Genomic DNA, 23559 nt, shown 5'->3' with positions numbered 1-23559 from the left:
AACACATCAAGTGGACTGCGGCTATGGCAGTAGCTGAAGCAAACTCTTGGAAAAGTTCGGTGAGACCATGGAGCAAAATATTTGGTTGGACAGCCAGATGGTTGAATAAACACTTTGAAGATCTCCTTAGTTTTACTGTCATGCATTTCATAATTCAAGCCTAGTTTGGGGATGAAGGGATATGTCTTGCATATCTCTGGGAGTGAGGTCACTGATGGAGTTAAATAATTACAGTAGCCGCCCCTGGGGTGGATGGCGCTGGCCCTGAATTTCTTAAGGCTTTGGCTGTTGTGTGGATGTCCTCATTGACATGTCTCTGCAATGTTGCGTGGAGTTCTGGGACAATGCCTCAGGACAGGCAGAGTGGTTTTGGACCTGCTGTCAAGGATATTCAAGAGTCCATGAGAATTTGCTAAACCACGGGATATCTGGTGCCTGAACCAGTACAGTGAGAGCTTGATCCATACTTCTGGTAGAAGTTGAACAAATTTTATATACATATGTATTACTGCAGTAAGGGAATATTTGATTGTGTTGTACAGTATATTGATATTGTGTATATCTGGAAAGTGATATTGGACATGATTTCTGCAGGAGTAACTTGCAAATTCTAGCCTAAAAATCTGTTCCTCAACATTTCACTTTATGTGCTAAAGGTTGCTCAACTGGAAGCTTCAAAACATCAGCAAAGGGTTAAAGGCTGCACAACTTGCCACCTCATTGTGGCTGTTTGACCACTGCTGTCAACATGCAGAGATTAGAGGAGAAGGTTATAACCCATCTGTGGGGTTAAAAGTTTACATTGTACTGCCACTGTGAGGGTGGACATGTCACTACACACCCAAATGACTTGTCTAATTAAAAAAATATAAACATAGAAAGATGAGGGGAGACTGGGTGTATTGTGGCCAGAGAGGGAAGTCTAAGGTAAGGCCCCTTCTCCAGAAGCCTTAGTATGTTAATGTGCAAAGCTCATCTGGAGGAGTAGGCACATCTTTTCCGCTAACACCACTGTGTTAAGCACACAGGGAGCCTGCAGAGATGCAGCTGGGGGGTTAATGGGACTTGATATACTGCAGGGTGGGGGTGGCAGCGGGGGACTGCCCCCTCTCCCAGAGCTGTTGCCCTCTATGGTCATAGTTATTGTGTAAATGCTGAGGTGGTGAGGGAGCTATTTCAATAAGGGAACCAAATTAATGAGTAATTATATTGTTATTAATAGTAGTATTAGTGGCATTATATAGTCTTTGTGTTAACAAGTTATGTTTATATTTTATTATTAAATATTTTTTTATTAAAAACACAAAGCTGATAAATGTTGAAGTTTTTATATGCATAAAAAATAGGATTTTTGTTTTGCCTTTGTATACCGAGCACATTGCAAAAAAACCAACACAAAATTCCAAATACACACAAAAATCATTGTGATTTTTCAGAACAAATGTCTTAAAAATGTGCACCACGTAAATAACTGAAGTAAACTTCAAGCAATGATGAGGTGGTCTTGATGAAAAGGAAGAAAAGGAGATCCTGGGTTTATCCAATTCTCAAGAGGAGGAGGCAGCAAAGAAAATTTCATGGTTTTATTAGTTAAAGCTGTGGCTTTCATACATATTTCAGGATATCAGCGGGGCACTTTGAGGTCAGAAATGGGACCACATCTGACGAGGCAAAGAAATAATTTCAGAGAACCGAGTAGCATCTATCTATTTGGTAAAATATAATTATTTCACTATTACACATATCTTTGTGAATTCAGTACTGGTACACAGAGAGAAAAATTGAGCATGACCCAAAAGAATAAATGACACAAATGTATCCTGTAAAATTGCATAGTCTGTATTAACAGTATAGCGTTAACAGGTGAGTCAGAAAAATATAGTTAATGACTGAAATATTTGCACAAATTTTATGTATCTGTTCTGTAAAAGGCTTTAAACACTTTGAAAATATCCATCTATTACATTATAATGTCATAAAAACAAACCTTCATTGGCATGTATGCATGTTTTTGTTTTTTGTTGCACCACAAAACGGGCAAAATAAATTGTTAAATGTCTGCTATATCTTATAACTTGACTAAAAACACATGTAGCTGTTTTCTTTTTTTCTTCAATATTCACTCTGTCTTACTGTAGCTAAGATTTCAGTCTCCATGAAGTCCTGAAAACCATCATTTAGTCTTCAACTGTGTTTGTTTGTTGAGGTGGTAGTGGACATTTACTTTTTTGGTTGAAAAGAACCCATTGCTACAGAAAAACAATAAGTGTGTAATAAAGCAAAGATAAAAGTGCTGAATTCCCATTTTAGTGTTTTGCGGAAATGATATCAGACTAATTTGTTCAGTGAATTCGGCGAAAGAGGATTCCTTAAAACCAACAATAACGAGAGTTCAAATTTTGGTTCAAATGTTTCTCTTTGAGTCACTTCAATATTTTGTAGAAACGCAGTCAGTTTCTTAAGGAAAAAAATTGACTGCAGATGAGCTGGGGGGTTAGAGCATAGTAATCGCACAAAAATAGTTGTTTTGGGGTTTTTGGTTCTTTTTGCAGTTGTTTGACATGTTTTACAATTTTTGCAATTGTTGCATTTTTATATATTTTTTTTGTTATCTTTGTTTATTTGCCAAGTTCAAATATATAAAGCTTGGCTGCTGCTGCAGAGACCGTACACACAGGTATGTCTGTGTTCATTCAGCTGAATGCACTTTAGCACCTCTGACAAATGAACCATGTTTTCCCTATAAACTGTGAATGCATATATGCATGTAGGACCCATGAAAGCACATATTCATAAATCTGTGTATAATGGTGCATTCTCTGGTCAATAGAAACTCCATATACACACATACACAAAGCACGCACACCTACCAGATAGATAGTTGAGCCTTGGCTCATTGCTCAGGCCACTTTCTCAACACTACCAAGTCTATGATGAGATATCGAGCCGAGGCTTCACACTGCACTCTGATTTATAAAAGACCATCTCAGAACACGTCACCATCCTCACTGTGTGTTTTGCCACAAGTAGCTTTTCAACTTTGAGAAGTGAGAGGCATTCACAAGGGCTGGGGAACGGAAAAGGGAATGAAGCGGCTATAAAAGGAGGAGAACTTAGAAAGCAAACAAACAACCAAAAACATGCTTGGAAGTGAACAGAAACTTTTTGAACTCGAAACACAATATGATTAAATCCAGAATAAGTTTAAGGAATCAAATCAAATAAACAAGTGAAAAGCAGTGATTGGAAATAAGTGAAGAAGAAATGGTTTAGAGGGAGCACATTTCCATCGGAACCCCCTCCCCACTATCTCTGAGTGGAATCAAATTTACAGCAGCCTTTTTTTTCTTTCAATAGCTGATCAATTTAGTGTTACTTGGAACATTGCAGTAAGCATCGACTCAGTCATTTTCAGGCATATTAATGTTTACATCCAATAAGCAGGATGTGGGGGCAACGAAATTAACTCAATCAGCTGGTGGAATGCACCAGCAAATGAGAGACCCACCTAGGGACTACACACAACTGATCACTTCAACCAACTCTCCACTCAATTGTTTCTTGACAACACTTCAGAGCACCCGAATTACTGAAGGTGTATACGGTGATTAAAAAAAAAATGCAATTTTTTTCTTCCTCACAAGCGTGTTTAAAAGCGATACTGCCTGCATCACGATCTAAGTTTGTGAAAGAAAGAAATAGTTGGTGTAAAGCAGCGGGAGAAAGCAGCGCAATAATCTTTTCAGTTATTCCGCCCAGCAGTTTAATTACAACTGGAAAAGCACAAATGATCAAACTGAATATGTTCTGTATTTTGGAGAAATTATTTCTTTCTCTGGCATGAAATTGATCAAGAATTGATTTGGGATGGGATGTGAAGGTGGGATATGAATGACTGCAGACTATTAGTGAGTCACACCCAAGTAATGCCTTTTCTGCTGTCAGCTCACCTATCAGCTTCTCGCATATAGTGAAGCCAGAAGCTACTGTGTCCGTGTGTATGTGTGCTGTGGGGAGAGAAAGAAGGGAACCCTGTTATATGAGAGTAAGACAGAAAAAAAAAGCTCTGAACCCAAACACAATAATAAAACCCCGGCCGTTATCTTCAACATTCCCAACACACACCACCCTTCTGCTTCTGTCCCTCCCCATCTCTCTGTCTTGCTTTTCCACTTTTCCTTCTTTCTTTCTTTTTTTTTTAAACTGGCCTTGCTTCCTTTCCTTGCTTCCCTCCCTCCCTGGATATGAAAAATCAGCAAATAAAAAGTTACATTAACCCCGCAATGACCTTTCCCACGTAATACACTGCGGCCTGATGGGCCAACGCAGGAGCTTCATCGAAAAGCTGTCATTCTGTGCTATCCCAAGCACTGCCTGGGGAACATTTACCGGATAATTAATATATTAAATGCATGAAAAATAGTTACACAGGGGCCCCTTTGTCAGCTCTTCCACCGCATGGGGAAAGAGGGATACAGCCTGTGAACCATCAATATACAAGCATCCTACTTCAATGGGCCATCATAAAAACTGCTCATAATTTTATGGCTTCATTTACGGCCCCCGCTGTAAAGGAAGGCCATATTTCCTCGTAATTCACTGAAGCTCTCTGTGGCTTTTTTATGATTTGGTGGTTTTAAGCCACCACTGTCGTACCAATTATTGAGGTGCTCCTGACCCTGGCGTGAAGGACGGAAAAGGGTCAGTGGTGAGCAGGGGCATGACAGAGGAAACGTACACATAAACCACTTTTAGCTTCCTGCACCTTGGTGTCGATGGCACGCAGCTGACTCACTGCCAGTCCTTCCTATTGCTGTCCGTTCAGTCAGATGCTGGGAATCAGCATATTTGAGCATTTCCTTTGACTGGATCTGAGCTGAAGGAAAGCTATTTGCCTCACTCTGTCTGTGCCACTCCCCTCTCTTGACTCCAGTGCTACAAGGAAGGTGAAGTCATTTGGGGCGACCGTGGCTCAGGGGGTTGGGAAGCGTATCTGTAACCAGAAGGTTGCCGGTTCGATCCCCGGGCTCTCTGTCCTGGTCGTTGTGTCCTTGGGCAAGACACTTTACCCTACTGCCTACTGGTGTTGGCCAGAGGGGCCGATGGTGTGATATGGCAGCCTTGCTTCTGTCAGTCTACCCCAGGGCAACTGTGGCTACAACCGTAGCTTACCTCCACCAGTGTTTGAATGTGAGAGTGAATGAATAGTGGCATTGTAAAGCGCTTTGGGTAACTTGAAAAGCGCTATATAAATCCAATCCTTTATTATTATTTACCTTTGCTTTCACACCAGTACCATGAAGCCGAATGGCTGTAGTTGTAGGGTCTTTACCTTATAATATAAAGCACCGTGAAGCAACTGTTGTTGTGATTTGGTGTTAATTGAATTGAATTGAATTGAATTGAAAACCAGCTTTTTCAAGTCCTCCAGTGTGTTAAGTTTGTTAAAAAAAACAAAAAAAACCTCTGCCATGGTATTAATTTAATAGAGTAGATTTATATTGCTCAAAAGAGCTGTGCCTGAATGTATATTTTCTTCTTGTTTATATAAAATGCCACAGTCAGAATTCAGATTCCATTCATGAATTGAAACCTCTAGAAGGGAAAAATCCTTTTTTTTTTATTTGACATAAAATCCAGAGTGCTGGACTACATGGGCAAAACTGCAAAAAAAGAAGAAGACTTAAATGAACCAAATCCACAGAATCTCAATACATATCTCAAAATATGTGATCACATTATATTTATATTAATGTTTGCTAGCTAGCTTACTTCCCAACACACATAGTTTATAAAAGATGGGCTTAGTCTCCAAGCTTAAAAAGTGAAATCTTAAACCTGCATTGATTCTGACGGCCATTAATGATTTTCTACTATTGATGCCTGGAATATCCAAGAGTTTTTGCATTTGCGCTTGCTCGCAATGTGTTGCTCGCACTCTCAACACTCTCTTGATGTCACTCATTTTCTTTACCATACATTTCTAATGTGACTATGTTGTCTCTTGTTGTTGCTCCCGGTGCTCCATCCTACCTGACAAAACATCCTACCCGTTGTTTCTGCGCATGCGCACAACACGAAATTAAGTGGCGAACCGTCCTACCTTTGTGAATGTGACCTACAAGCATACCTTAACAGCTAAAATTCAGTGGAAAATCATCCTACCTTTGTGAATATGAGCTAGAAACATACTTTGACGGGTAAAATGAAGTGGCAAACCATCCTGGCTTTATGAATATGAGCTACAAGTATACTCTGATGGGCAAAGTTAAATGGCAAACCGTCAAACCTACTTAAATTTGCTGGAATTACTCTGTGACAGCAGAAATGTGCATAAACTACTTACGGTAGGACGTTTTGCCAAAGTAGGATGGTTTGTCAGAACTCTCTTTCTCTCTCTCTCTCTCTCTCCCCTGCTCTTTTCGTGTGCTACTGCTGTTGTGAGTGCAACCACCGCCTCGCCCGGGAGGGGCGCAAGCAGATCCCTGTGCTTGCGCCTCCCGTCTCTGCTCAGTGCGAACACAAGGCTGACGTGCAGCGTGAAGCGAAAAAAAAAATGAGATAGAGGGCAAGATAAAATAAAACGGAGGGGTGGAGTCTCTCCAGGACAAGTCAACAATAAATACAATAAAAGCATGCAATAAAACAAGAATAAAACTATACAATATTAAAGTATTAACAATAATAAAACACAGCAACTCATATGAGATAAAAACCTAGTTAACTTGTCCATTTCCACCCCGTGACATCTACAGTTGACTTTATGATCTATAGTTATAGTAGGAAGCAGGTGGAAGAGCATCTGAAGAGGTGGAGGTATGCAATGGAAAGTAGAGGCTGAAAAGTCAGTGTAAGCAAGATGTGCGAACGAGAGAGTGACAGGTTGAAAAGCAACGACTTGAGTTTAAACGAGTTTAAACACCCGGGGTCAATCATCCACAAGTGAAGTCAAGAAGAGAGTGCAGGCAGCGTGGAATGGTTCTAGAAGAGTGTCAGGGGTAATTTGTGACAGAAGGGTAGAAGTAACAGTGGAAGGAAAGGCTTACAAGTTGGTAGTGAGACCTTCTATAATGTGTGGTTTGGACACAGTGCTATTGGTGGAAAGATAGGAGGTGGAGCTGGAGGTGGCAGAGTCGAAGACTTTACGATTTTCACTGGGCGTAACTAGGGATGGGTATCGTTTAGGTTTCATCCGATACTGGTGCCAAACCGGTACTTTTTGAAACGGTGCCGGTGCTTAAACGGTGCTCGAATCGGTGCTCGAATAGGTGCTTAAAGAATGCAAAACACAACCTCTGTCCAAAAACCTCTCATGTTTAGCTGTTTTTTGTAAAAAGATAACAATGTTAGCCTTTTCTGCAGCTATACGGCATATATGGATTCACTCTTGGCTGGAAGCAGTGCTTAAAAAATGGAAAAAACACAAACTTTGTCCAAAAACCTCTCATGTTTAACTGTTTTCCACTTTTTCTTTGGTCATTTTTTGCCTTTTTGGCCAGGGTGAAGGGAGTATCTGCCATCAAACAAGAAGACAGCCGCATGTAACTACGACGGTGTTTGCTAGTTTACCTTACATGCATTTATTTAATAACGTGCTTAGCCTACTCAACGTAAATTAAACACGAACAACATTAAGCTACTCTCCGCTCACTGGCCATCGCATGCCCTCGCCACGTACTGCTTACACCAACGCTACTCCCCCGCTTGAAGAAGAACGGCTGCTGCTGCCATCATCATCTGTCATCATTTCTGCTACGCTGGCAGGGCTAGGGGCCAGGACTCTCCTCTTCGGGTTCTTGGGGGATGTTAATAACTCCGGGTCCAATAACAGGCACCACACCCCCATTTGATGTACTCGGTGTGAGGTCTTGCAGCAAGCTATCAAATACAGTGCATTTCTCGGCTTTTAAAAAAACGCTATGCGTCGCCAGGTGTTTCATCAGATTTGAGGTGTTACCTCCTTTGCACAGTATCACCTTAAAGCACTTGTTGCAGGCTGCTGAGTTTGCTGTGAAGTACAGCCAGACTTTGACCGCTTCACTTTGGGCATTTTCAATCTGTCGCTCTGCTCTAAAAGAACGTACGTACCTGGGCCTGCCTACTATCCTTGGAAACGTAAAATGATTGGCTAGAATCCAAAGTGTAGGACATCTCATCGCTGCTTTTCAGTCTGGTTACTACCATTTATGTCAGAACCGGTGCCATAATGGCATCCCTAGGCGTGACAAGGATGGACAAGATTAGAAATGACTACATCAGAGGGATAGCTCAGTTGAGGAGAAGCGAGGTTGAGATGGTTTGGACATGTGCAGAGAAGGAATTGTAGACAAATGTTGTCAAATATGGAGCTGCCAGGCAGGAGGAAAAGAGGAAGGCCTCACAAGAGGGCTGGTGTGACAGAAGAGGATGCTAGGGACAGGATGAGATGGAGGCAGATGATTTGGTGTGGTGTCTCCTAAAGGGAGCAGCCAAGAAAAGAAGTAGCAGGAGGTGGAAGAATTAAGGAAAAGTACTGCACTAGATTTCTAATACTAGTTTTTACCAGTTTATTAAATATGACCATGGCAGACATGCTCCATTTCCCTGTCTGTTTTTTTTTTTCGTGATTAAACAGCAGTGTCCTATTTACATGGAAAATTAACTTGAGACCATGTGATGGCTATTATCCTCCTACAGATTCATGAGCAAAGACTAACATACTGTAGTGCACCGAGCAGCAGGCACATGTGCACATAGACAAATACAGGAGCATATGGTTGCTGGCATGGAATACTAACACACATCATATTCTTGTGCACAGAGCACATATTTGCTCATCCTTATTGGGAACTGACAGACATATTCACCCCCATGTTATATAAACACTATATATGCATAGATTCTGGCATGTTCTCATGCATTTGAGCAAGATATCTAAATAGCACTGAAATAATTAGTTGTACTTTTACCCATGCTTTCAAAAACAGACTTTTGTGCAGCATTATTGCAATTCAAAGCTCAAAGGTCAGTCTTGAGAATTCTCTGTATTCCCATTTATTTGTGAGTATCCAAAAAAACATACACACAAATAGGTTAATGCTTCCGAATGTCTCTTTGAGTTCCACATGCTGTATGTAATCACACCTATTCATTACCAAGAAATATACTCTTAGACCTGCATTTAAGTACAATTCATTAAATATTACCGTTGTCAAACAAGTGCTGCAGGTAGCATTTGGTTTCTAATGAAATACAACCCTGAAGAAAAGGACAGAGATACTAGAGGAAGCCACATTAATTTTCTGGAGCATAATGCCTCAGACCAAATGACATTATATACAGCTAGCATTTCATAATGTGACACAAATGGCACTGAAGTATAATTTAATATCAAAATACAGAGTCAGGTGAACGTTCCCTGGATTCACTAAGAGAAAATCACTAGATTGGAAGGTCAAGCTAAGGCTAAAGTACTGCTTTGTTATTTGAACACATTTATAGAAAAGGAAATTTAGCAGAATGACTGGCACATATTATGTTTGTAGTGGAACACCAAAGAGACTGGTGGCTCAGTCTGTTGTCTGGCTCAGTCATACCACATTTCTAAGGGTAGATATTTATATTCAGAAACTGTACTTGTTTCTTGTACTTGAAAGCAAAAGCCAACTATTTCTTTCCTCTTGTGTCATTTTTTAGTACCAGGCATAATGAAGCAGCATCTAGTATTGTTGCATCACAGCAATAACATTGCTGGTTCTAATCTCCTTGTTAGCTGAGACCTTGCTCTGTGGCGTTTGCATGATATTCCTCTGAATGCATGGGTGAAATCGGGCTTCCTATCACAGTCTTAAGACAGCTTGTTAGATTAATTTGTATGTGACAGATAGTGTACAGAATAAAACGCAATGTCTGGTTTAATGTGGCTTGTAGATTAATGGATTTTGAATTATCAGTAAGAATACATCTGGTTGACACAGAATTAAATTTTTGTAGTGGTTTAATTTTTTTTTCTTTCTCATTTTCCATTTTTGGGATTAAAAACATTTACTGTAAAAAAAATCTTCAAAATCAACGAGATCATAATTTTTAAAGTTGCACCAAATGTGCGTTAAGCAAATTAAAATGCTCATAAAGTTGCATTTAATAGTGGATGTCCTTCAAATTCCTGTTTTATGCTATGTTATACTATTTATACCCTCTTAGAAACTTTTTTCTCAAAAAAATCACAGCCTTAACTTCAAGACACCTCAGGTGTATACTTACAATAAAAAATCCCACTATATATGGATACAAGTACTCACCTACAGAAGTTGCTGACTTTAATACACTCTGTTCCTCAGCACCCAGGGGCCTGGTCTCTTACTTTATATGGTCTGCAACTTCATTGTGGAGTTGTTGTGATTCTTAAATGCTTCATAAATGGCACCACCTACAAATTATTGTAGAATATCTGTGAGGGATGTTCCGCAATATATATGCTCAAATAAAGTGAGCAATGACCTTTAGAATGACCTGTTCTTTCACAAATATTTGCAAAGACAGATTGAATGGCTAGGTGCTTGATTTTATACACCTGTGGTAATTTAGGTGCAACAACCTTCCAAGTAAACCTCTGAAAATTAATATGTTGAAATATATAGATTAACATTGCTTCATAATATCATAGAAAAAATATTATGCATAACTGCATAATTGACATTTTTTCATGTCATAGTTATTATTATGCTTCAGAATTGCCTTTGATAAATCATATTCCAGTAGTTACTGAAAGTAATTTCACTAGCTCCCACTATTTTCATATGTTAGCACAGTACTTAGTAACAGGTTCTTGACCAACCTTTTTATACAGGTTGGGAGAGTGACAGTTAGCTATGTAATTGTCTCTGTGAAAAATTCATCATAAGATATTGTACTTTAAATATGAATCATACATCATTGAACAGATACACAAATGTAATTTATTTGATTCAAATTCAAATATTATATATTTTGTAATTATTAATGTTTTATTCATTGTAAATAGATTACATTTTAATAAGGCTAGTGTCATGGAATAGCATATGACTGACACAACAAGTCATTATCCACCATAAACACAAATTTTAAGCTTAAGCTTAAAATCCAAACGTTTGTGTATAAAATGTACCAGAAGTAAAATGCAAATTATATAGAGTATAATGCTGGTGAGTCTCTGGTCCCTGTTGTCTCCACCTGAGGCAACTTCCTCTTTATTTATTTAAATTTTTTATTAAGCTAACTTTGGGCTTTACTGTAAAGTGTGTAATACTTTTTGCTACTTTTTCCTAAGTCAGTCCGATTTCCCATTTTGTAGTTCTCGTCACCTTGCTCCTAAATTTCTCAACCTTATTTCTTATTAGCAAAATGCATGAATGAAAAACAAATGCCACTAAACAAAATGTGCCTGTTTGTAAAATTTGTTTTGTACACCACTGACACAATAATGAAAAACAGCGTGGCATTTAATCAGTCACACAAAACAAATAAAACCTCATTTTGTTGCTAATGAAAACATTTTGTGATACAAAATGAGCAATGTTAACACCGATTTGCTTACTGCATAGTGTTTGCTAGCTTGTAGGCTTCTTATTGGGCCTTTCCAGTCCTGCTGTGAGGCATCAGTGTAAATCTGACCCCACAACCAACCAATGCTTTTAGTCTATTCAAATGAATCCCAATTTATAAATAGCATGGCAAATTAACTCAGATTCCCCACTTATTCCTGGATACAACTGGCCTCAGTCACCTCTCAATCCTCTCCTCTCTGTGCGAGGAAACCACATTCATATCTTTCCAATTCAAAGAAGAAGAGGAGGGGTGGAAGGAGGCAAAAAAACAGCCTGTTGTAGCCAAATTGGTAAGCCAGCATTGTGAGTGTACAATATGGAGTATAGGTGATCCTGGAGAGCTCACACTAAGCAAGCTTAATCCTGTTGACTAAGAATGGGCACAGGGAACCATGCCAGCCAGCACTGAGCTGTGGGTGTGTGGAGCAATGACAGGGGAATTACTCACCATGGCAAGGGTGGTCCTCCAAAGCACGAGCTGCTGCTGTTGGCTGCCAGTGGAGCCAGTGCTGGGACAGACTCACCAGTTGGCCTGTTCCCTGCCACAAATCCCCACTCTCACTGACTGGAAGTGCTTCAGGCCAAGGCTTTCATGGCTTTGACTTGGGGGCGTGGCATTTGAACAATGAGTTTCACAATGTGTGACATGCTTGTTATAGAATCAGAGCCTCTGATAGCATTTGCCTCTATTCTCTGCATGCTATTAGCTTTAAAGGGGACATATAGGATGGGAGATGTCTGAAAGGTTTGTTTCCTATAGTGTTAAACATAAACATCACTCACAAACGTCTCATCTCGACATTCCTAAAAAAAATGTTTGTCACACTTGACTGTTGCAGATCACCTTTTTTTTCATATTACCAAGCAATTTTCAGAGGTGGACTTTACTGCTCGTTGTCCTGCTACATAACCCAAGTGCAAAAGAGGCCCAAAACTGATGGTCAGACATTCACCTTAAGGATTTTCTGGTAGAGAGCAGAGTGGTTCTATCAATTACAGCAATTCATTCTGGTGCTGAAGCAGCAAAGCAGCTCCACACCATAAGACTATCACCACCATGTTTTACTCTTACTATGGTATTGTTTCATGAAAAGCTCTCTTATTTTTACACTAGATATAAAAGTTCAGCTTATTCAGTTTTTATCCTCAATAAACTAAATCATCAACTACAATTTGTATTTACCTGGGTTATCTTTGACTAATATTAAGGGCACCATACAACTTTGAATAGTTACATGTCACATCAGCTTACCACTGATAGTGACAATCAGTTGATTAATTATGTCACACTTGTTTTTGACCTAACAGGGCCTAACCTGCTAAAGCCCCCAAACTGTGAATGGAAAGCATGAAGTGAAAATATTTAAATTAATTTCACATACAAGATGTTATTAAAAGTGTGTAAGACTGGGAAGGTGAAAAGTCAAAATGAAAAGTCATGGGCATACCTGTTTTGAATTTGGTTGATTTTCCATGAAAGATCCTGTGTACCCATTGCAGTATGGGTATATTTTTAGATGTTGAAATTGACAGCGTCTTATATCCTCATATATTTGCCATTGTGATTTACCTCTGCATCTCCTCCAATGTGTCAAAACTGTGACCCTTCAGTTTCAGAAGCAAGTGAAGACCTTACTGTGTGGTCAAATTAAAAAAAAACTGTTCATTTTTAGTGTATTTGTGCTAGCACATACTTGCACACTGGCACCCAATACAGCTGTGGTTGTTTCTACTGAAGGTACTCCCTGAGAGGCTTCACAGTGTCACAGTAAACGACCGTGCTGATAGTCTCACCCTGGTGGACAGATTCATGGTCCACAACTCTGTGAATGTCACAAAAATGCTCCTGGTCTCGTTCCTCACTTGTGAACTATTAACTGGTTGTAAGGATGCTTATAGAGAGCAATCTAAAAATAGCAGCTGTAATGGAAGCTGTCTGGAAATGCACAGGAGGATTCTCTTGAACGTCTTTGATCAAATTAAAATGAACAATGATTCTTTTGGTCCTGTACCTCCACCTTTCTGATCACACCATATATATTAGGAAAATAGAGTATCCTGCTGACTCATGGATACAAATCTGAGAGTCATTAGAATTAAAATGTTCGGAGCAGGAAATGAAGGTTGTATTTGTGTGCTGCAGTGAGACTCATGCCCAAGACACACTGTAAGAGAGAGGCGTCACAATCAAAGAATCTTAAATTGAAATTTATGGGAGACTTCTATTAGATTGCAGTCTCCCCTGAATGCCAGGGGCCCTGTTTATCCACAGCTTTAAAGGTGATTGAAGGACAGATAAAATATATATATACATTGCTTAAAATGTTTGAGAACTTGAGACTAAAGGGATATCGTCATGAGACTGACATATTCTCTTTGTGTTTTCCTCATCAGACCTTTACTTATGTAGCACCTTTCTACTTAATTTGAGCACTCATACCGCTTTCTGCTACAAATCAATCCCCCAATCACAAAGATTTTTCATACAGTACTTTTAACTCTACCTAAACGCTTTTCTCTAACTTTAACTCACACACTCTCACGCTGATGGATGCATCAAGGGAGACTTCCTCCCCCACCCTAATTATATTGACATGCAACAAGCTACCAGTTAACATTATTAACAGGCATACACAACTTCACTGTGATTACTGTTTAGTGAATTTCACAAAACAAAATCCTGAAATGCAGCTAAAAGATGTCTGCTTCTCAGAGTCAGCAGCAGCCAACTGGGATTACTGGTGCACACTGACAATACTAATGTTTTAACACCTCAAAATGTGAGGGGCTTTTAGATAATGTATTCAAAAAGAACAGTAATTTCTGAATAGTTAGTATATATATTCTGCCAGCCATGCTTCTAAGTCAACATTTACCCCAGCTCTGAAGGTCAGCCTTTAATGGCTTTAACATCTAAAAATCATATGGAAATGTGCCGACCTGTTGAAATCTCTCACTTCAGATTAGTGCTGTCTAAGCGATTAGCACATTCCCATACACTCAGAGCCATAAGGAGACGATGCCACTTAAAAGCTACATTGTTCTGCAGAATGAACATGTCAATCCTAATTCCTTTAGCTGTGGTTAACAGCCCATCAGCAAACTGCCAGTTGCAGACTGAACACCAGCTAAATCCAGGCCCAGAGAAAAGACCTTCCTGAGGAATTAAGGCACGGTGTCATTTGTATTCTCTAATATTGTGATACTGGGCACACTGTAACAAACTGCAGCCCCTTCGTGCCCCGCTCACTTCCTTACCATTAAATGAGTGAATATGAGCTGGTTAATCAGCTCCTGTTCAAGGTTATCGAGGTGATGCGGACCAACATCATCTTCTATGACCACACTGGACAGGCTTCTGCGCGCTCTTTCGGTAAAAGCAGTGGGATGGGAGGGATTCCCATTTAGGTGCACACAGTATCATACATGTGGGCGCATAAACACACATACATTTGAGTGAACACATTCACAGAGCCCTATTCCCCGCTGCTCCTAACATTGACACTTAGGTATAGGCAGCTCCTTTCACATCAAAGCTTTTCAGGTACACCTCTCTCATTAAGATATCTGGAGTATTTGGAGGTTCGCATGCAGTTTGCTCCAAATTATTATTTTTTAATTTAAACTGTCAAAAATTGTAAATACAGTCAGAAAAGCCAGAAACACCCATTTAAAAAAATGAAAAACACACTTTTACTTTATTCTTAGTTCATACATTTATAAATAAATAATAAACTTGAATCATGTTACTATGAAACTGCAACTATAAAGCAATCACTTTGTTGGAATTCTCATTTGATTTTTATATTTCTATGAAATGCAGAATTAGTGGTATTATAAATTATATAGTCACAGGATATAGGCATGTGCCTCTGTATTTCATTTTTCTCATGCCAACACAGTGGCTGAAATATTCAGTGTGTCTGCATCACTACTTTGGAGTGTCTTGGGCTGTGACCCAGTTTATCACCATAAGTAACACCGTTCACATAACGCGCCTAAATGTCTTAGTTCAACATAATTATTGACAATTTGCAAAACTGTATCCAAGCAGCAAAACAAAACACGTGCTGTAAGCAATCAAGTCCAGAAACCAGAAACCTGATGAATCCTGATGAATGATTCTACTGTCACCAACGTCAAGTTACAAAAATGAAAACAGTTAAAGTGAGTTGCGTTTGCATATATGACATTATCTCTGTCTCTCTTGGCGTGTGTGTGTGTCTTCATGTGTGCAAGCAAGGGGTAGTTGGGGGCAGCAGCCTCGGGCCGAGCAGCTGTGAGCAGATGTCAGTATAAGTAAACAAGGGACTTGGGAGAGAGAAAGAACGTGATTGGGCCAACCCTCTTATTTACGCATGAGTGCCGCTGCACCACCGATATTTACATTTAAATTGATGTTTCAGATACTTAATTAAAGACGAGGACTGGGCTCTTCTGGTCGGCGACTGCCTCTTCCTCATCTTCCTCCTCCTCAGCAGAGTGCACAGACTGCTCACTGGAACCCACACCACTTCTCTGAGCCCTGTCAACAATATTTCACTGGGGGCCAGTTAGTGACAATGCACCCTATTTTTGCTTCAATGGTATTCTTTCTGTGTGCATTATTGAATACACAATGCCCCCTGGTGGTTTGTGATGCCCAGCTTACATGCACATACAATGCAACATGTCTTTGTGTCCTCAGGTTTGCAAATAGAGACAATGGTCATTTATATAGTGAGTGTATGAAATATGTGAATTGGGAAGCTTTTGAAGGGCCTCTGCTGTCAGACCACCAAAATGATGGACATGGGTATTATGCAGTCATGATAGTGGGCAAACAACATTACAGTCATACAGTCATATTAAATATTTTACACTAAATAAATAAATATTACAACAAACTTGTTCAAGTTTTCATTTGTAGTTTATGTCATTTATGAGGCTTACCGCAGGCTTAATCTAGGATGCAAAGGTTACACAACTCAGACAAGAGTCTGCTAATACTTTGTCATTTAAGGGAAAAAAGAAATTGCACAGAGCACCTCAGATATCCAGTGGGCAGAGTAGTTTTTATTTGAAATGGTGTTTGTATCCACCTGTTGACACTGCTCTGTTATGTCCTCCACCACAGTGCCAGTCTTTCTGTGTTAAACATGTGCTGTTTGGAGCAGGTAGTCTGTTTATTATGCTCCTTTTGACTGATAACATCTTCCCACTCCATCTACTAGAAATCAGGTGGAAGAACATAATCTGCAGGTACTAAAATGAAAAAACACTAACGAATTTGATCATTCTTTTTTTTTTTTTTGCCTGTCCCGTTTGGCTCTTTTGCCATAAGAATTGTTGTCTAAAGGCAAAGAAAGATGCCCAACTGATTTACTTTACCAAATTGACCATCCCAGCCTTGCCGTAATGGTCTATTTGATTCACCTTTTATTGTTTATGTTATTTTATTTTCACTTGCTAAATACGGTACAGACTTGACTGGGGAAAAGAAAAGGGAGAAAGAAAGAGGGAAAGAAAAACAGTGGGGAGGAGGGACAGGGGCAAAAAACAAAAACCAACAAAATAAGCAGACAAAAAATACAAATATCAATCACCTTGATCAGCTGTTGAGAAAGAAAAAAGAGAAAAAAAACAGAAGAAAAAAAAAGAGCAATATAATAAACAACATCACGATGATCTATGGGAATATAACAGTAAATACTAAATATTAAACATTATTGTGCAGCACGTAAGATCGACAGCGCACAGTGTGCTTTGAGGTAGGAGCCAAAAAGGGTGTAGTTTGTGTGTGTGAGCACCCGTGTGCACACCTGTGAGCATGAGCGCGCTTGTATTTAAAAGGTTCCTTCATGTAATGATCTGCTAGAGGGTGTGTGTGGGGGGGGGGGGGGGGGCACAGCCCCGTCCACCAGGGCATGAAGCAGGTATGGAGGAGATCAAAACTCCAGACATCCAGAGGCCCCCAGAACACAAGAGACCAAGGAAGACCAACAGAGGGGCAGCCGCGCCACTGTCCCAGAAAGAGCTGAGGAGAGTCCCAGATTTGGGGTCACCCAGCAGCCGCGGAGCAGAAGCCAGGGGGGGTTGCAGTAACGTGCCCGTGAGCTCCGCCGGCGGCCAGCTGTGCTAGAGTGAACGAGCCCCGGGCCGAGAGGCCGGGGGCACCCCACCTCCGAAGTGGCCCGAGCGAGCCCCAGGCTCCAGGCCCCGACAAGCAGCCACCAGGAGTGATTTGATCATTCTTAATCAGTTCGATGCCATTTGATGGTGCACATACGATGCTTATACTATTAGTTTAGGTATTGCATGGACAAATTTAAAACACTGGTTGGAATAAAGTCACTTGTTTAAGACCAGTTTAAACTGATTTGGATCAACAGATAGATTGAACATGATGTTGACCCAGTAATTTGACAATCCATAGCCCTGTCCAACCTGGTGCTTGTGCGTGCTTGTGAGGTAATTTTGCACAATGGCCAAGGAGCTACATTGCTCTTTATTAACACAGTCTCCAAGGTGGAAAAGTCTTAATGCAGTGGCACTCCAACCCTGATGAACCGTACTCCCGGCATGCTAGACTGTCCTCACTGGGGCCCTCAGATGGGCCGCCTGACTGCCCCACAGGCCGACTCCTGTCCACCACTTGCTCCCAAACAGGCTTTTAATAGGTTTTAAAAGAGGGTTATTAACATCACCTGCTAATTATGTTAAGGACCTAATTAGGGAATGAGAAAAAAGGCCTTTTTGTCTAATTAGGCTTTCTTTTTAAATACACTGATAACCAAGGGAATGCTGAGATCTCTGTAGAAATGAGAGTGCAATGAGCCAGTGAGAGGATGCTTCAGAAAAAGACTTAACTCTTTCGTCAGAGCCTTGACTCTATTAACAGGCCACTAGCAGAGTGCAATTACCACCCAAATCGTTTATTTAGGACGTGTTTATCTGGAGTGGGAGTCTGCATCATTTAGCGCATTATAAACTCAATAGTAGCTTCATTAGCGATTACAGTCAGTGGGTGGTATTACCTGCCTGACAGCCAACCACAGCCTGATGATATCAGCTCCTACTACTGAATTACAAGGCGGGGACCTAATTTTTCAACCTATGCTGCTCGATCTTGCTGTTTCCTCCAGTCAAGCGCTACCTGGCTGGTGCACCGCCAGCAGCACTTCACTGGGCCTTCAGCTGCAACGTGGGAATGGAAAGAGACAACATACAAAGGTGTAATCACAAAGTAAGAACAAGAGACGCTGGAGCAGGGAGAGAAGTGGGCAAAAGAGGAATTATGTTATATTCCTACAATATCAAAGTTAGTGACATGGCTGCAGTGTATTACAGGTTGACGTTTGACAATGAAACAGCACAGGAAAGCAGGTGAGGAAGGGTCGGCAATCCAAGAGAGAGAAAAAGGAGATCCATTTCATTTACATGTTGCACATTTAAAAAAACAAAAAGATAAAATTAGGTGAGTGTGAAATGCGTTTTTTACATTCCTAATAAATTATTTCTAATAACGTAGTTATCGACAACTTTTTTTAATGTTAGATTGTTTTAGGTTTATTTGAATTTGCGTGTTAAAACTAAAAAATTTAAGTAATGAGTAAATAAGAGATTGTATACCTAAAAAAAAGTCTGATTGAAAATGTTTAGAATATGATTAGAATGTTAAGCGGCCAGATTTTCTTCTTGGCTTCTGATAACTGTCAAACACAACGTAAAGATTAATTTAATGAACCATCGAGCCAGTAGTTCTGAACTGTTGTTAAGCCAGTGTGATCATTTTTAAACAACAAACCTACTGAAAACATTTATACACGGATACAAGAGTGCATACAGTCACACTACTAATAATCAAAATCATAACTAATGAAACAGAACAGAACAGATCATGTATAGATGACTCTGTTACATAGCTTTATTCCTGATTTTTTTTTATATTCATGTTAACTTATAGATATCAGAGGTGTCAACCTTGGGTTCAGGGTATGAAAGTAATATATATAGTCATCTTTCTTTCTTTTCCTTTTTCTCTGGAGCCTCATTTCAAAAACCATAAAATACTGATGTTTTTCATAAACACTTTGATAATTGATTTTTAACACAGTGGGAACCCCGTTATCACCATTTTGCAACATGCAGAGTAGTCCAAAAAACAGATATACCTAAACATGTTTCTTTAATATCTCTATTATGAAGCATATAAAATAAAAATGATAACCTTCAGATTAAAATTAATGCGTCCGTTTTTGTTTCTGTTTTTGTTCTTGTTTTGTTTTTTTTGGGGGGGGGGGTTCTTTTGGGGGGGGGGGGGGGGTTGTTTTTTCATCAGACAGCCAATGCTGTATATATCCACACACAGAGAAAAAAAAGTTTCAATATTTTATTGTCACTGAAAAACTGTTTTACACGACTTAATTGCAACAGCAACATTTATTTTCTTTCCGACTCTATTTTAGCCTTCTAAGGCCCGAACTCTTTCACGGCATGAATTTAAAATTTTTCTTTTCTATTTGGGTTGATTGGGACCTGATGAATGCAAAAACAAAGAATTACCAGATTTTTTTTTTTTTTTTACCTAATTTTTGTTTCTGAGACAAATGAGATCCACATATGATATATATATACCACACTGGTTTTGATAGAACAGTGGCAGTATAATGTCCTCGTAAGTAGATATCAGGTCCTTGTAGAGAAAAATTAAGTACTGTGATGTCCACATATATGGACGCCAGGTCCTAGGAGGTTACGTAAGAGATGAAAATATCCCTGTTAAACATCAGAGATTAGAGAAAGGGACTGCATGCTGTTAAACATCAAAACAGTTTGTATGTGCACCTTAAAGGTTGGCAAACAATCTTTATCAGGTGCTACAAAGAAGATATTATGCTGTAATTTAACGATCGGAGACGGAGGTAAAGATAGAAGGGTAACGCACTGAAAACGAGCTGGAGTGAGACACCTCCGGCCGCTCGGATATGGGAGTCAAGTGTTGGGAACCAGCAGCATTGCTTCCTGTGTGATTACATGTTTAATTTACTTCGCATCTCAAAAATTGTCTGCTATGACAGAGCCAATTTACAGTGATCCTCGTGTGAGTGTCAGGCAAAGGAAAGGAAGACTGCAATGAAACTGCTCTCCACAGCCTCTAATGGAATCTCAATGAACCCCTGAGCTGTGGGTCCAGAAGAGCAGACAGCTCCGCTATTAGAGCGCAGGACCTGCTTTACCCAACCACCCCTCGCCTTGGCCCACGTGTTATTAGTGCTTCACAGAGAAAGGGGAGGTTACTTCAACTTAGGCCTGTTTACCTTGACATTTTCTAGATCCAGCTAGGGTGTGTGGAAAGGGGTAAAATAGCAGCTTTCTAAATTGACAGAGCAGGACACTGTGTTTAAAGTGATAGCTGATCACCAGGCTGTCCTTGATGTCCAATCTTGATTCCAAACAGACAAGCAAAGCATGGATATTGCACATGGTAAGTATACCTGGCTGTCATTTTCAAGCAGACTTTGAGAGAAAAATCCATCTGGCAAACAACATTATTCAAATGATTTTAATGTTCCTGGGAAATTTAAGGTCAAATTGCAGAGCTGCAATTGAAGGTTTGTGCTGCTATCTCAAATTCATAAGCATATTGTCTTTGAGGCCGCCAAAATTCCATCCTGGAAGAAGCAAGTTAAAGACTACAGTCAGAACAGCAGTTATGTTAATTCAGTGCTGTTTAAACAAATGTCAATGGCTGAGGGCTGACAGACTACAACAGTGGTAATGTGCAAGGTTTGCACCGACAGTAGGAGAGAACCTGCCTTGCTCAGGGGGCCTCGCCTGAGTCCACTCTTGCAAATGCATGATTCTGTTTAAATAAAGCAAAACGCCACTCAATAAAAATAAAGAAAAGGTATCCTTCTGAAAGGGAAAAAGAGAAAGAGGATAAATGATAAAGAGGAGATAATGATGATCAAATAAATAATTGAATGCTGCTAATCTGGTCTTAAATCTGGAGGAGATGCATCTAAATGATAAAGGTTTCAATAGCATTGCACTATTTCTTTTGTTTACTTTGACATTTAATGTTAGTTAATTTAGCTAGCAGAGCATCCTAGTGTGTCCAGCTCTGGTGGGTATGATATGAACGAGTCTTGGGTAACCAAGAATCAGAGTCAGGACATGGTGTTGGATTATTTATAACATAATAGCGATGAAAGTTGGTTGGACTGGCGATTAGCAAATTTTTGCTTAGGGCCGCAACAGACTTTAAAACTGTCACTGCTAATATTACAGCATCAAAATGTGCCTTGATGAAACTGTTGTGAATCTGCACTTTATAAATGAAGTGATTTTCCATCACCTGTGCACAATTAGTACTGACACTTATGAACTCTTTGACACAATTTGTATTCCTAAGTATGTTTTTTACTGTATTTAATTGTAACTTAGTTAGATAATGAAAAGTAACTCTAATATTAAATGAAATAAAGCTGAAAATGATTAGTGTAGTTTTGCAATAAACAAAATTACACCGCATACAGAAAGAGCTTGTGCTCCATTTCTCCCACTATATTCTGTAAGTTAGAGGTTTTGATTGCAGGTGTGAGGAAACCTTTGGTTACCGCCTTTTTTAATAGTAATTTACTGTGATGTATTTAAATAATTCCACTTCCTGAAAGTTTTTTCAAAATTAAACTTTCAAAAAGAATTAACGGTTCGCACACTGCAGACCTCCAGAAGAGTTGCTCTTCATCAGCGAAGAGCCGGCGTGCTCGAAATGCAATAAATAAGAAATCTGCAGTGTTTGAACCGTTAATTCTTTTCTTTGTCCCATTTTTCCGGCTCTGCAGCTGCTCCTTAGAATCAGGAGGTTGGACTCTTTTTTGCTCATACTTTTACCACAAAAAAGATTTTATTTATTTATATTGCATGCACAATATAACATGCACAGCTAGTATTCTGTATCCATCTAGACACTGTATGTACTTCTTGCCTCATTAAATATTTGCTTTAATTGGCGCTGTTTTTAAAAAAATTATTTTCTAAACTACTCAAAAGACATTATTTTCCATCTAAAAACACAGTTTTGAAGATTCTGGATACTTGGATGGAGTCTACTGTGTGACCACTTTATCTTTTCTTTCTTTATTTACCATTTACTTGGGTTTAGGGAACAAAAAACCTTGGTCATGTTTAAGATACACCTATTTACAATTTTAACCACTTGCCTTAAAAGAAAATTGTAAACTTACCTTAACTTAATGGAATAAGGCTGCAATAAACCAAAAATATTGGGTTTAATTTCAAAGATCCTAAAACCAGACTTTACTTAGCAGTACAAATAAAAACATAACGTTCACAAACTAAATCTCTCCTTCCTGAACCTGTTGGGAAAGTAGCCTGGATGTGTTTCTATCTCCCCCATGGAGTCATACTTCACAGAAAACAACATTTTCACAGAAAACATTTGTGTGTGTGTGTGTATGTGTGTAGTTGGGGGGAGGGGGGGGCTGGGAGAAGGGTGTTTACTGTTTGCTGACGCTGACCCCGGCCATGGAGAGACAAGATGAATTTGACAGCTAATGTAAAAATAACAGACAATCATAAATCAAGGAAGCAGGCATCGTGAGTCGATGATGAGAGTTAATCAATACAGGCCTGACTTTGCCATTGTGCGAAATGGCACTCCATTTATTACAGGGGGGACTTGGAGGAGAAACATTATTCATATTAGATTATGCACATGCTGCTGGGAGAGAAGCAGAAGGAGTGTTGAAGGAGGGAGCTGCTTAGCCATTGCACAGTTGATGCAAAGGGCCAGCGCTTAGAGTGAGACTTGACCCCAAAATAAGAAATTACTCACCATCGTTTACTTTCACAGAAGTGTGACAATTAAATGTCCATACCACAAGTTAGCTGGAGCTGTTCCTTGCCAGCTTTCATCTAAACAACTAAAATGGTTTCTCCTTTCCCACTACATTTCACTCAGTTAATTCAGTTTAGGCAACATTAAACC

At 39.6% G+C, this 23559-nt stretch overlaps 2 long non-coding RNA genes across 2 annotated transcripts in view; both read right to left on the bottom strand.

The window, feature by feature from the left end:
- Window positions 1-12150, bottom strand: part of LOC145419943 (uncharacterized) — a 34397-nt gene extending 22247 nt beyond the window's left edge. Inside the window, exons 1-2 of the long non-coding RNA XR_013901199.1 lie at window positions 12013-12150; window positions 10281-10408 (exon numbers count right to left, since the gene is read on the bottom strand). This is a non-coding gene — a long non-coding RNA (uncharacterized LOC145419943). The remainder of the gene's footprint in view (window positions 1-10280; window positions 10409-12012) is intronic.
- The window catches only part of LOC145420224 (uncharacterized), a 306663-nt gene that overhangs the window by 214327 nt on the left and 68777 nt on the right, over window positions 1-23559 (bottom strand). The window lies entirely within an intron of this gene.

The sequence above is a fragment of the Astatotilapia calliptera genome, chromosome 14, assembly GCF_964374335.1.
Source record: "Astatotilapia calliptera chromosome 14, fAstCal68.1, whole genome shotgun sequence".
Lineage (NCBI taxonomy): Eukaryota > Metazoa > Chordata > Actinopteri > Cichliformes > Cichlidae > Astatotilapia > Astatotilapia calliptera.
This window is presented reverse-complemented; position numbering and strand designations above follow the sequence as displayed.